This window comes from Tachysurus fulvidraco, chromosome 2, assembly GCF_022655615.1.
Source record: "Tachysurus fulvidraco isolate hzauxx_2018 chromosome 2, HZAU_PFXX_2.0, whole genome shotgun sequence".
In the NCBI taxonomy this organism is placed as follows: domain Eukaryota; kingdom Metazoa; phylum Chordata; class Actinopteri; order Siluriformes; family Bagridae; genus Tachysurus; species Tachysurus fulvidraco.
This window is the reverse complement of record NC_062519.1, coordinates 34,167,288-34,183,105: the sequence shown is the minus strand read 5'-3', so window position 1 is coordinate 34,183,105 and position 15,818 is coordinate 34,167,288. Positions and strand designations below refer to the sequence as shown.

The 15,818-nt window shown below is 39.4% G+C and overlaps 1 protein-coding gene across 2 annotated transcripts in view; it reads left to right on the top strand.

Moving 5' to 3' along the window:
• The first annotated feature begins 7,993 nt into the window (after positions 1 to 7,993).
• Positions 7,994 to 15,818, top strand: part of LOC113652809 (cell migration-inducing and hyaluronan-binding protein) — a 125,780-nt gene continuing 117,955 nt past the window's right edge. Inside the window, exon 1 of one of the 2 annotated variants that reach the window (XM_027162082.2) lies at positions 7,994 to 8,174. The gene's annotated coding sequence lies outside the window, so the exon portion shown is untranslated. Of the gene's footprint in view, positions 8,175 to 8,831; positions 9,006 to 15,818 lie in introns of those variants that run through there. The other variant, XM_047810303.1, reaches the window with a different exon arrangement.

The window sequence follows — 15,818 nt, the reverse complement described above, 5'->3', positions numbered from 1 at the left end:
GCCAGAATGGATAGATTCTTTTCCAGCCCAATTACTGTTTACAAACCTCACACCACTACCACCATAAAGCAATCCCAAATGAAAACTAAACTCTATAATCATTTGATTTTACAATATTCTCCACTCCTACAGAGACCTGCCTGAGTATTTATTTAACTTTTGACTATTTATGCAATTTGATAATTGCTTGTGCTTTTATGTAATAGATATTTATTCCATTTATTACCTTTTTATTATTTGGTGATCCTTGTGTCCTACTTATCTAATCTAAGAGTGTAAAAATAATTTCTGGTACAAATGGAAACTAAAAGAATGTCAATGGATTTCTAGTTCAAATTGAGAGATGAGTGGCGAACCTGAGTGACAATCACTTTATCCTGCAGTGACTCATAACCCAAAATATGGTTTCCACTTTTCCAAAAAATTTAAACACTATTCCCCTGTCTCACAATTTATGTTTGTTGCCTGAACTTTTGTTCTTTAGTTTGCTATTGGAGCTACATGGTCACGCTCCAGTGCGAGGCGGTAATGAAGCCCCAATAAGCTCCAGTGCTACACAGTTTGAGGCGGGTTTGTGATAATCAACCTGAAGGAAACCCACGAGGGCACTGCAGGGCTGTTTCTTCCTCTAAATGGTATAAGCAGGTGATTAGGGTTCCCAAATAGATTTACAAAAGGTACACTTTACAATCATTTAGCAAAAGTGTTTATATGTCACTCAGTCACAGGGAGCTCCTTTGCTGTGTCAGAGGAATAGCTGCAGTTTACGTGACTGAATCAGGTAACTAACATAACTAACATGAGAAGATCACAAAGAAATGGTGATCATGATGCATTTGTATCGATTCTGGGAGGAAAAAGAAAATCAAAAAAGAAAAGAAATGGCTCCAAAACACAGGTAGAAAATTTAAGAATAATTTAATTTTGGCTGCTTTCTTGCTGATTTACTTGAAATACTGTAGTTGTGGCTAAATAGCTAGTAAGTACATTATCTGAAGTAAGAAGATGCTAGAATTTTAATACTAGCTCTGACAAACATAACTCAATTCAATTCAAGTTTATTTGTATAGCGCTTTTTACAATAGACATTGTCTCAAAGCAGCTTTACAGAACATAAACATAGAGCAGAAGGTAAACATAGGAATAATAAAAGAAATAAGGAATAATAAAAGAAAAAGAATTAACAGAATAAAAAAATTCAAGATTATTATTAGATATATATATATATATAGTTCACAATCTGTAGGTATTTATCCCCCTATGAGCAAGTCTGATGTGACTCAGGCAACAGTGGCAAGGAAAAACTCCCTTAAATTGGTAAAGGAAGAAACCTTGAGAGGAACCGGACTCAAGGGGGAACCCATCCTCATATGGGTGACACTGGGGGTGTGATTGTAATATACAGTCAGATAAATGTTGTATTGGTGTAAGGATCAAGGACTTCAGATCTCCTTAGTATCACAGAGTCTAACTGGAGATGTCTCAGGATTCTTAGAGTCGGCCTCGGCTCAGTGGACGTCCAAAGGCTTCGTCCCACAGAGGACGTTGGGAGCTGGTACAGTGTCTGGATGCCTCGGGATGGGTACAAAGAGAGAAGCAGTGGAAAGGGATTAACATATCTGCTGTTCATAAAAATGTGCTGGTCTGATGTACTGGTGCATGGTATTATGGGATGTATTATGTGTACGCCTGACTAAAGAGATGAGTTTTTAATCTACATTTAAACTGGGAAAGTGTGTCTGCGCCCCGAACACTATCAGGAAGACTATTCCAAAGTTTGGGAGCTAAATAAGAAAATGCTCTACCACCTTTAGTAGACTTAGATATTCTGGGAACTACCAGAAATCCTGAGTTTTGTGATCTCAGAGAGCGTGAAGGATTGTAACGTGTTAGAAGACTAGTTAGATACATGGGAGCTAAACCATTAAGAGCCTTATACGTAAGTAGCAGCAGTTTGTAATCAATTCTAAACTTAACAGGTAGCCAGTGTAGAGATGATAACCTGTGCATTTAGAAGATAATCAAGATTGAAACATATACATTTATTTTCATAACTTCAGTACAGCAATTCACACATTTACAATCTATAAATAAATGATGTTTCTCCAGTTTAAACTTTTTATCATCAAAAGTATCCTAATTGTCTTATTGTCATTTTTGAGGCACCCTAAGAATTATTTTGAGCTGCTGTCTGAAATAACTGAAATGACTGCAGATATTCAATATTCAATAACGCCTTGCATTTTAATAAATATTACTTTCTTTTTATATTCATCTAACCAGCCAATCACGTGGCAGTAGCACAATACATAAAATCTTTGCCATTGGTGATTGTCAATACAATCACCAATGTCACTACATCATTCCTGGCAGCTTCAACTAGTCTAGTCATATTTCTCTGATGCTCAATTGATTTTTTTAAATCAAGGTTTTTTTCCGCATCATTTTGTCTAAGCTCTAAGGGTTAGGGATAGGGTTACTACAGCAATGTCACAGAGATCACATGTTTCCCCATTCTGATGTTATTTTATTGCTTTTAATGATTTATTTTATTGAAGTTATTATAAGCTTTTTTATAATCATCCATATCCTAAAAAAAATATTATATATATATATGCACATTGCTTGGGACCCATAACTGTTAAACATGTCCTTGGGGCACAAGTTCCACAAAGACATAAAAGTCCAAATAAAAATCCAAATTTTATTCTCTCCCATACCTTTAGTTTCAATCATTTTAGTTTTAGCTGGTGTTTGGTTTGGCTTTGTCAGTTCATATTTTAAATTAGTTTTTTCTTTTTTGGGACAGATTCTCTGTTAGTTGCTTTTGTGTCCAATTTTCGGAAAGGAATGCATGAAGACACACAGAACATTGTGTAACTTCCTAGGAACAAGCAAAACATGTTTAACATTTGTTATCAATGGTCTACAAGTACACAAGTCAGCAAATTATCTTGCTGCTTGTGTGGAAATAAATTGGTCTTAACTGGACTGCATGCCATTATAATAAACCAGACATGTAGCCTATTTTTTTGTGTATGTTAATATCTTTAGTGTAGACAGAATAATGTCCCTCCGCAGAGCAATTCTTTTTCTGTGGAATGTAAAAATTTTCAAGCAAGCAAGGAGGATACTTACTCAATCTGGCAACTCATATCATTCTTCAGATACATGTCTTGAGGGGAGCAGCAGGTGGGAAATAAATATATCACTGCTGTTGACACTTTTATCAGCAACTTGCAACAATTCTTAATTTAAACTTATTGTCATTTGCAATGAAGAAAGTGGGCTTGGAACAGACACCAGAGAACATCTGCAATGTTAAGTCAGCTCATAGCATGTTGAGATAAAACCTAAAGTGCTGAATAAACACTCCACAGTTGAACTTCTAGTGTGGCTTAGTGGTTAGCACGTTCGCCTCACACCTCCAGGGTCGGGGTTCGATTCCTGTGTGTGTGGAGTTTGCATGTTCTCCCCGTGCCTTGGGTGTTTCCTCTGGGCACTACGATTTCCTCCCCCGGTCCAAAGACATGCATGGTAGGTTGATTGGCATCTCTGGAAAAATTGTCTGTATTATGCGAGTGAATGAGTGTGTGTGTGTAACATCAAGAGTATTGCATCACCTTTCAGTGTTTGAATTAACACCTATAGTTTAACCAGAACTAGTAGAGTGCAGAATTAACACCTACAACATTAAATAATGCTGGATGAACATCAATCCAGAGTATATATATATATATATATATATATATATAGAGAGAGAGAGAGAGAGAGAGAGAGAGAGATTGTATACCGTACATGGCACATCAGCATGATAAACTCTTTCAAGGAAATGTGAAATACTGAAGAAAAAGGAAACAGAAGCAGAAGATCGTCGCTCTGGATAAGGGCGTCTGCCAAATGCTGTAAATGTAAATGTAAGATAGAAGCAGAAATTCGAGCACTGTCAGTTTAGTTAGCAAATTCTGGTTCATGACCGATCCTCAAACTCAGCTACATCACTCAAGGTCACAAATGGTCTCAACTGTGTGTGTCTGTGTGTTTATCTGCTTGCACGTGTTTTATGTTTTTTTTTCTGCTTTCAGTATTTGTAATAGATTTATTTGGTTTTATTTAAACTCTAATTAAACTAGTAAAACAAACTAGTAGCCTCAGATCAAACACTACACTCTGGGTTATTTTGGCAACCCAGTGCTGGGTCAAAAAGGGATGATTGGTTATTTTAACCCAGCTAGTTGGGTTATCATGTTTGAATTTACCCCAAAATGGGTCAGAAATTAAAGTGATTAAAATAATGAATCTACAGCAATACTTACTTCGGTAATCCAACCCTGCCCACGGCAAACACGGGAGTATGTGGAAGCAATTTAGGTGATCTAAATAAAATGTCGTCCTTCGTTTTATTAATACACGTTTTCTTAATTTTGCAAAGGATGTCTAGGCTAAAATAGCAAAACTTCAATCTAATATATAATATGTCTAATATACGGAGCATATTTTGTCATAACAGCATGTATAACGCTCGCATTCTATGAAAATGTATCAAATATCACACTAAATGCTTCACTGACTGCAGTCAGAAAAATTTACTTCCAATTAAATATGTGTGTGTGAAGTTAAAGAACACAGAATCCAATGAAACAGTCAGGTCACAGTAATAATAATAATAATAATAATAATAATAATAATAATAATAATAATAATAATAAATGTTTATTAACTATCAACGTTTGCTGTTGAATATACCTCACAGCGAAGTTAAACAAAATGTACAGAGGGAAATTGGATGTCCTTACAAAATACAAGTAAACTCCGCCGTATCAAACCCGTATCTAACACAGAAATTATTTATAATAAAGTATATTTAAAATGTACAAAAGTAGTACTTAAAAAGCATTTACCTTATTCCTTCTGAGCTCTGATGAAGATGCCACGCGTGCTCTTCTGTTCACTGATCTGGGATCAGTCATGAGTCGGTGCATGGCTGTCACTTGGCCGTAAGGTCAGAGCCGATCCTGACCTCCCTGGGGCCCTAAGAAAAATTCTGCTAAGGGGCCCTCCTACCTGACCTGTGAGCCATGTAAACCATTTGCCACACATTTACACTTGACACCCCACTGCCACCACTACAAACCTTTAAAAAAAAAAAAAAAAAAAAAAAATATATATATAAATATATATATATATATAAATATATATATATATATATATATATATATATATATAAAGAAATAGAACACAGCTTTGGATTTTGGGATTAACTTTGGTTCCCTCTACAGTCTGGACATTTTCAGCATATTGACCTGGCATTTTGCCCATTCCAATGTAAATCCATTGGTTTCCATATTGCGTTAATGTTGTTGTAATCTTGATTGAGAGGCTATAAGCATTGTCATTTAGGAGTGCTATCACGCTACTTTTTGTACTGGTCCCCACAGAGATGTTGCTGCGCGGCTATCGAGCTGCCGTTTATAAACACCGTTGCCCTTGGGCGTTTATTCGAATGTTCACGCAATAAATTGTTGTGTGACAGACAGGCCAAGAGATTCAGCTAATTTAGCTAGTCAGATAGAGACTAGAGACAGAATCACATCAACTTAACTTTACTGTTATTTGCTCTTGCTGACATCAAACTTGAAGAGAACACAAGTTTACCTGATTGCTGTTCTTGCATTTCACTCTCATTTTGTTTCTTTTTTCTCTTTTCATGGCCAGATGGATAGCTCCGCTTCATATTGTCATCTACACAGTAAACATTAACACGTGCTGTAAAATGAGGCAGGGGAGGTGGGGCCTTGCATAATTTGCGGGGCCCTACGCAACTTACGTAGTAAGCGTATAAGACCGATCGGCTCTGCGTGAGGGAATCTCAGTTTAACTGACTGAAAGCCTAAATTGCACATTTTTATGTTGACGTGTTTGCTCTCTTTCACGTCCGTGTTCCCAACCCAGCGTTGCTGGGTTATAGCTCAAGACAATTTTCAACCCAAACTTGGGTTAAAACAGCCCAAAGTCCTAGCATTGGCCTCAACCCAGCATTTGGGTTGAAAAAACAACCCAGCGTTTTTTAGAGTGTACAATCCTGATCATCAGTTTCTGCTCTTAATGTATCTGCAGAACCACACATTCATGTCAACGAACTTCATCTAAAAACACACTTTTTTTGTTGTTGTGTCCTACAGTGTCTCAGCACACCACCAGTTTCAACCAGATACCCTGTTGAATAATGTATTTATATTCTGTTACATCCCTAATACATGGAATTGTCAAGATCCAATCAGGTTTTAACCTAAAAGATCCTGAAACTTTTTGCCAAAAAAGTATACAAAGGAAATCAGATGCTCTTTAATCTGTAGACAAAGGGAATGAGGATTACAATGCATAGATGTTTAAACATTTCTACTTTGTCCTTATCGTCCAAAGAGAGAGAGAGAGAGCGAGAGAGAGAGAGAGACAGAGAGAGAGAGAGACAGAGAGAAACAGAGAGAGAGAGTGATGGAGAGAGAGGTTTATATATGTAAAGGTTTATATATGTAAAGGTTTGTATATGTAAAGGTTTATATGTAAAGGTTTATATATGTAAAGGTTTATATGTAAAGGTTTATATATGTAAAGGTTTATATATGTAAAGGTTTATATGTAAAGGTTTATATGTAAAGGTTTATATATGTAAAGGTTTATATATGTAAAGGTTTATATGTAAAGGTTTGTATATGTAAAGGTTTATATGTAAAGGTTTATATGTCCCGGTTTCTCTCTGTCCGGTTTTCTCTCTGTTCCCGTTTTCTCTGTCCGGTTTGTCTCTGTCCCGGGTTTCTCTCTGTCCCGGTTTCTCTTCCGGTTTGTCTGTCCCGGTTTCTCTGTCCCGGTTTCTCTCTGTCCCGGTGTCTCTGTCCCGGGTGTCCTCTGTACCGGTTTCTCTCTGTCCGGTTTGTCTCTGTCCGGTCTGTCTGTCCCGGTTTTCTGTCCGGTTTCTCTGTCCCGGTTTCTCTCTGTCCCGGTTTCTCTGTCCCGGTTTGTCTCTGTCCCGGTTTGTCTCTGTCCCGGTGTCTCTGTCCCGGTTTCTCTGTCCCGGTTTCTCTCTGTCCCGGTTTCTCTGTCCCGGTTTGTCTCTGTCCCGGTTTCTCTCTGTCCCGGTTTCTCTGTCCCGGTTTGTCTCTGTCCCGGTTTGTCTCTGTCCCGGTGTCTCTGTCCCGGTTTGTCTGTCCCGGTTTCTCTCTGTCCCGGTTTCTCTCTGTCCCGGTTTCTCTCTGTCCCGGTGTCTCTGTCCCCGTTTCTCTCTGTCCCGGTTTGTCTCTGTACCGGTTTCTCTCTGTCCCGGTTTCTCTCTGTCCGGTTTCTCTCTGTCCCGGTTTGTCTCTGTCCCGGTCTGTCTGTCCCGGTTTCTCTGTCCCGGTTTCTCTCTGTCCCGGTTTCTCTGTCACGGTTTCTCTCTGTCCCGGTTTCTCTCTGTCCCGGTTGTCTGTCCCGGTTTCTCTCTGTCCCGGTTTCTCTCTGTCCCGGTTTGTCTGTCCCGGTTTCTCTGTCCCGGTTTCTCTCTGTCCCGGTTTCTCTCTGTCCCGGTTTCTCTGTCCCGGTTTCTCTCTGTCCCGGTTTCTCTCTGTCCCGGTTTGTCTGTCCCGGTTTCTCTGTCCCGGTTTCTCTCTGTCCCGGTTTCTCTGTCCCGGTTTCTCTCTGTCCCGGTTTCTCTGTCCCGGTTCTCTCTGTCCCGGTTCTCTCTGTCCCGGTTTGTCTGTCCCGGTTTCTCTGTCCCGGTTTCTCTCTGTCCCGGTTTATCTGTCACGGTTTATCTCTGTACCGGTTGTCTCTCTCCCGCCTCTTCAGCTGTTTTCAGGCTCTGAATGAACTTTTGCCAAAATTCCATGTCTGCCTGAAGCCCGCCGATCGTTCATTTTATTTGCATATTCATACCTGGTGAGCCAATGGTGTGCCACAGGGCGTGGCTTTCCCCTCAGCGCGGTGCTAGCGGCTCGCGCAGGTCTGTATAAATGTGAGCTCAGTCGCGCGACCGGTTCATACAATAACACATGCACGCACACGCGGGCACACACACATACACACACACATAAACACACACACTGACACTCCGCGTAAATCCTTCTTCCGCAGCAGTTTGGATGACAGTTGGGCTTTTTTTCCAAGAAGCGGACAACGATTTTTGTTCATGCATCCAGGTTTGTGTGTCACTTTGGACTTTTAATCTTTATGGACTTTTTCCCTGCACAAACTAGATTTATTTGTGTAGATCCGCTTCAGAGGCTGATATTTCAGTAGCATACAGGTGCCTATGAGGAGAGCGCGAGCTCGGGTTGGTTTGTCTTATACTGTGTGCACCTTTCCATATTTAGGCTCGTGCAATTAAAAGGGTTGCCTGATTTAATTGTGCATTTTAGCCTGCAATACATTTCACATGCATCAACCCAAAAAGAAACCATCTAAATGTACAGCACTGGAGTCCCCATCTCCTTTTTCATTTATTGATGCTGCCAATAAATCTCCCTATCAAAAAGAAAGAACTGATTAGTTGAGTCAGGTGAGTTAATGGTAAAGATGTACTGGGCATAGAAGGATGACTGGGGGATCCTGGGCTATTTGCCTTGATATGCTGAGAGAGAAAGAGTGCAAGAGAGAGAGAGAGAGAGAGAGAGAGAGAGAGAGAGAGAGAGAGAGAGAGAGAGAGAGAGAGAGAGATGCACTGGGCAGAGGGATTAAAGAAGGATGACTGGGGAAACCTGGGCCATTTGCCTTGATATTCCAAGAGAGAGAGAGAGAGAGAGAGAGAGAGAGAGAGAGAGAGAGAGAGAGAGATGAACGAACAGCTGATTTTCAGCTGTATGCACGTGGTCGCATTCCACAGTGCACAGTCTCGTGCCAACCCAGTAACAATACGCGTAGATCAGACTGAAGTAAGTGCGCTTGCGAACTTCGGTCCTTGGTGTGATGCTGAGATGAGCGACCCTGAGAAGAGCACCTGTTACGGCATCGTTGCATCATCACACACAGAGGTGAGTGCATGCTTTATTCTTCTGTGATGTTGGGATCAAATCTTTCACAACAAGTGTTAATTGAATAAATGCCTGAATACATTGCTGTGGAGTAAAAAAATCAATGAGAAGTAACTTCCTTACACTGCAAAAAAAATTGAGTACCTATTATAGTACTTATGCATTCTTGTGACACCTGGACCTAAAGTTTGAATTAACACCAACATTGTTGGAACATCACTTGCAATACTGAGCACCTCCAATTTCCGTCCAGTGTTACTTCAAAAGTGTACGTGTCCGCTTAAGACTTTGAAAACTGAGTGTAAGTGATACTTTAGAAAAAGCCTGGCATTTAACATTGTCAATATTAACACTGAAGATGCCGAGTCAACAATGTAGTTATTAAAACAGCACATTAGATGTTAATTCAGTAGTGATGTTAATTCAACACTGTAGTTATTAAAACAGCACATTAGATGTTAATTCAGTAGTGATGATGTTAATTCAACACTGTAGTTATTAAAACAGCACATTAGATGTTAATTCAGTAGTGATGATGTTAATTCAACACTGTAGTTATTAAAACAGCACATTAGATGTTAATTCAGTAGTGATGATGTTAATTCAACACTGTAGTTATTAAAACAGCACATTAGATGTTAATTCAGTAGTGATGATGTTAATTCAACACTGTAGTTATTAAAACAGCACATTAGATGTTAATTCAGTAGTGATGATGTTAATTCAACACTGTAGTTATTAAGTGTTAGGTCAACACTGTAGTTATCAAGCCAACATGGTTGCATGTTAACACTGACTATGTTAATTAAACATTCATAAATCAGCATTGTTAGTGTTCACAACATTTAATTGGCGTTGAATGTGTTAATCTAAGACTGTAGTAATGTAGTCGGCATTATATGTGTTAATTCAACACTGCGGTTATTAAGTGAGTATTGTAGTTGAATAAGCACTGTAGTCACCAAGTCAGCATTGTATGTGTTAATCTTAAATCTGTTGTTATTGAGTCAGCACTGTATGTCTTAATTCAACACTGCAGGTGTTATACTGTATATCATTACTGGTCTAAATTCAACACTAGATATCAATTTAATAATGTATGAGTCAAATGGACACTTTTATCATGAAAATCTGTTATTTTTTATTACCAATGATATTGCAAAAGATCATTTAACACTGTAATAATCACTTCAGCATTAGGCATTAGGTGTTAATTCAATCCTCTATTAGTTGAAGAGTAGGTTTTAATGTGAAGTCTGTAATCTCTAACTTAAAAGACCCAGGTAATGTCCAGAAAATTTCTCATGCATGGGTTTGGTGTTGTTTTTTAGTTAATGCCAGGTAACACGCACACACGCACACACACACGCACGCACACACGCACGCACGCACGCACGCACGCACGCACGCACACACACACACACACACGAAGGTGAAGGTTGGGGTCAATTTTGGGGTCCACTTCCATTCTCAGTCATGCCCATCATACTGACACCCAACAGTAGCTCAGTGCCATTGCTATACATTCACAATGCAGTAGGTGCACTTTGCCAAATTCAGTGACAGTCAGTTGTGCCAAATCCACTGACATTGTGTCGCCAGATCTACTGTTATTGTGTAGACAAATGCACTGGAATTGATTTGCCAAACCAAATGGTATTGTTTTTTTCAAGCCTAATTACAATAGGACTGCCAAACTTACAGACACTGGGTTTCCAAACCACAAACTGTGGTTTGCCCAAACTATTGGCACTGGGTTGCCAAGTCCACTGGCATTGGGTTGCTCATCCCACTGGCTTTGCCATTACAAGACTACCAGCTTTAGTTTGCCCAACTATCTAGCACTGGTTTGCCAAGGGGGCTGGCATTGAGATGTTTGTTGTTTTTTCTATCAGTGTGAAATTGCAGCAGGCTGCCAGTAACAGCTTTTCATTCCTCGTCCAGCAGCTACTAAATGGCGTGTGAAATTATCGAAAGTGGCGATCCTTTTCCCACACACTCTCAGAGCTCCCACTCCCGTTCCCTCTAAGTTGTTAATTAACAGCAAAGGCGTCTTCGGAATGAGTGTTTTAATGAAATTAGTGCCGCGTGTGTGCGACAGTCTGCATCCCATGCCTCGCTAATGACTTGTGCAATCACAGCATGCTGGATTGCAGTCACCTACTTTCTCTCTGTGGCACATGGAAGCAGAGACCATTGTGGCTGCATCTTATTCATATAAAGTAGCCCTCAGACAAGTGGCAATTAGTTTATTGTAGGGTAGAAGGAAAAGGAGCAGTGGCTATAATTCTACTTTTCCTGTCTGAAGGATATTTTAGGCTGTACATTAAACACAGGCTGGCTTTAGAGTGACCTACTTACACATATACACGTGCACACACACACACACACACACACACACACACACACACACAGGTGGACGCTGACAGATGTCCTCTCACTTCACCCATATCCTTACAATCCCTCTGATCCATCCAATGATCCCTCCTCCTTCTCTGTTTTAATCCAAACCTATTATTTATTCTATTTTTTCCCTCAGAATGAACCAATTCATGTCTAGTCGTCTTGTCTCTAAAGTTTTTAGAATGCCAAAGTGAATCAGCTGGAACATCATTTTGGGATAATGGTAATTTGCATGTCTTTACGCAGTTTAATCTTGATGGCTGTAGTATTCCCATAATGCACAGCAAGCATATGCAAATTGTAACACATAAATACTGAGTTGGTTTAGAAGTGTAACATTCAATAGCAGCAGTGAGAAGAAAGTAAAGTTTTTTATAATATGCAGCTAGAGATTTTTTTGTTTAAGATCCTTCCAGTTTGTTAGGCTTTTACAACTGCTAGTCAGCAGAATAGCAAGATGGCTTTTAGCTACATAATATGCTGCAAAACCTTAAAAGTTTCATGTTTTAGTCTACTGTCAAAACCTAAAGTTTATGAATGCATAAACTAATTTCGGGGCAAACTGAAAGCAGGTGAGAGTAGTCGGAAAACATGAGGAACAAAGCAACCAATAATAATACATGGGTGGAGACGAGAACATAAAAAAAAACACATTTAGCAAGATAAACACATAACAAGAGGGAGGAATTGACTATAGTGCTGCGAGCTCCTCATTCCTCTGGGGTCTCTTACAATCTCGGCTATGAGTTTTAGAATCTGGTGTCTTTGGGTGACCTGGTTCTCTGCCCATTGGTTTGTTCATTTTTGAGTTGGGAAAACATGAAGCTCGGCAATCCCTCTCTTCGATCTTGTAGTCCATTAGAATTTATTTGGCACTGCAGCAGGTAGCCTTCTGGAGGGAATTAAGTGAATATAAGGATTTAAGGTGCTCCACTGAGATAAGTGCACTGAGTTGAACGCTGGCATGGTCATCTTGGCATTAAGCCATACTCAACAGATGCAGTTGCAATTTATTTCAAGGTCAAAAGCAGACTACAGTAGGTCAGGTGATCCACTAACTGAGTAAACTGGGGAGCAAAACATGCCAGTGAATCAGTAGGATCAGTCTCAGTTGTCATGCCCACGAACTGTTGGCTGAAAGTGTGATGCATATGGCACACAAAAGTGGAAACTCTTTAGGAGTTCTGAAGTCGTCATCTCCTTCCCTCATGGAAGAAGGAAGCCGTCATGTTTACTACTGTCACAATGAGCGCTTATGAGGATCAGCTAAATGCTGTTTTTTCCAAATTATGTGTGATTTTCACGGTATAGACTCATTCATTGCTTAAATAAACAAAATACACTTGCACGCTTGTCTGTTATAGTAGGGACGTCTACTTTACATATTCATGCCCTATACATGACTCTGAACAAAACAAACTGTGGTTGTTTTACAAGCCAGTCAGGCACTCTCTATGGAGTCCAACTGCTAAGCTGATATGGAGTCCAGACCTTCGATCATCAGTCTGAAGAACTGGCTACGTGAGACTAGTGAACCAGAACAGTAAACAAAAGAAAATTAAGACTCTGTACTGACAGGCAGGTAAACGCTGATCAATACTATGCTGTGGACATAGGATAGAATGCAACAAACTAATCAAGGGGCAAACTGAAAGCATGTGAGAGTAACAAAAGGAAACACATTGAAGACAACCAATGACAACGCATGGGCGGAGACAGAACCGTAAATAAAACAAAACACAAATGGCAACATAAAGAAACACAAAGCAAGATGGAAGATAGTGTTGTGCTGCAAGCTCTTAAGCACACCGAGGGTTTGTATACATTTCTTAGTTCAAGAGGGTTGTCACTGTCTGGGTCTAGAACAAGATTTGTGTTTCAATTTTAGCTCCATGATGGGCTGAGCAGGTGCAATAAAAGCTAATGTCGAAACGTAATGTAGGCAATTACCTCAATATTTATTTCACTTGCTGGTCGAGCAGGCCGTTTCAAGATTTATGTAGGCTCGTGTGAGCTGACATGAACAACGTGTAACCAGAATCTGATAAACTCTTCTTCAATAATTCATGACTCATTCCACAGATCAGCGTTTTCATGAAAACAATCGAACAACATGACGATGTCTGAATCACAACTTCACACCTAGTCACCGGTAAAACACATGATGCAGTTTAACATTTATTGTATTTTACCCAGTGCTAATAACTATTGTTCCTGATTTAAGTGAAAATGCTCCTTGTCTTTTCAATCTCAGTCACAGTTATATGAGATTACAGATTACACTTTTTTCTGCCAGATGTACACACCAAATTTAACGTAACTGCTGTTAATGTAACAGGCTATGTAATTGTACACTCTTAAAGGATAGTTCTCATTGTCCTATGACCTATGCACAAGCTCACAGACTGGCTAGAGTACTTTGATCCACAAAGCAAATTATTATTTGCAATAATTATTTTTGCATCCGTTTTGGGATTTAAACTTGCAATGTTCAGATGTCATATTGAGCACTTTGTGCTGCGTCAAGCATAAAAAAAAATCATTTCCATTTTCTTTCATTTATTCATCTGCCATATGCATTTATCAAAAGAACTATATTCAAGCCCAGAGTTGGGAAGTCAATAAAAGTTTAGCTCTAGGGCACAACACCACAACAGTGGCATTTAGGGATTTAAAATTAGGACCTTTTGTTGCTAGGACGGAACCTCAACCACTTTGCCTCCATTGCTTTTCTTGCCAGGTCTGTGCTTAAAAGTCAGATCCTGCTTCTGCCTCACTCCCTTCCACTTTGACTCATTTCCATGCAAATGGATACTAATATAGACTCGGGACTACTGACTTGATTGTTGAAAGCAGGGCCGGGAAGTCACAGCCAATGTAGTGATTAATATCCGTACGGAAACTCCCACCGTTTGTGTCCTTTTGCTTCAATTTAATATTTTTCAATTATCTTCCTTTTATTAAATTTTCAAATTCTTTCTTTAACGTTATAATTAAATTCCTTAGAACATGATATTTTGTGGTGTTATAGGCAGAATGCTACATTCTTGTCAGATGTAATAATTGAAATCTGTAAAACAGCAGGGCTGTAGGTTTCTGATGAGGTGCTCAAGGGAAAACATGTGCTATAAAGCAGATGTTACTACTACTGGGCAGAAATACAGAATATATACCTGTGTTTACAGAGTGGGGAGAAGTACGACAGAAATAAACGGGTTAGCCTTAAAATGTGGGGGGTCAGGTTCTTTCACAGGAAATGTCAGCCACAAAAGTCATAACATACCTGGATTAACAGGTACAGAGACCATAGCACTTTAAAACAACATACAGATGAAGGAGAATCTTGCATCAGGTTGCACATTTAATTTTACACCTGTGTATAAGTGTTTGATTTGGCAGCTGTGCCCCAAATTGCACGCTTATAAACCTATATGCCATTTTGTAGTATAAATCCTATGAGTAGTGTGTTCACAATAAAAATTCAAACAAGAAGAATAGTACATACTATAAGTGGTGATATAGCGAAAAAGGGATAGGCTGATTATAGGAAAAATTTTGAAAAAAAAATGTCTTATGTCTTATAAATTAGCTCACATTTTCTTCTAAAATTCATATTGACAGTAGAGTATAGTGTAAGTGTGTAGTGTATAGTATGCCATTTGGGACTGAACTTGGGATTTCAACTTAGATTTCTGGTCAGTAGTGCGAAAGCATGAACTGTTGTGTCAGTAAGCAGCTGTATTTGATGTAGGAACTTTTGTCACTTCCACTCTAATAGCATTGTGAGTAGCAGCTTGAGAATGGAAAAAAATGCAGAGACACACCTCGATCTGCCTCCGAGTAAGCACGTACACGCATCTAGATTGGATTTCTCGGAATTGGAAAATGATGAAATCCGGCGACAAGTGAAATGCATAATAAATGGTTCTATTTCTTGTGTGTGTTCTCCCGCGAGCAATTTGTTGAAACTGTGAACGATGAATTGCTAGTCCCACTGGAGCATATGACCCGCCATATCGCTCCAAATGCCTCTGTGCCTATATGATAACTGCTTGACCTCTTATTTATTAGGAAGTATTTAGAAATGACCTTGAGTTCAGGCAGAAGCTTATGCTGTTTGTGTAGACTTTATGCTGAGGTAGCAAGATGAGTGCCTTGGCTCAATATCTGCATTTTAGGAGGCAGGGATTGTACTTAGTTGATGATACGGAATGATGGGAATTGAAGATGGAGACAAAACGGAGTATTGCCTGCAGCCATTGTCAGCATTTCTTTAGCGTCAGCTTTCTGGAGATCATGTGGGGCCAATTAGTGCATTTTATGCCTGATATATATATATGTGTGTGTGCTTTGTATGTTAGTGTGTGTGTGTTAAGTAATTTCTTTATAGTTCTGGAAATATCTGCAATG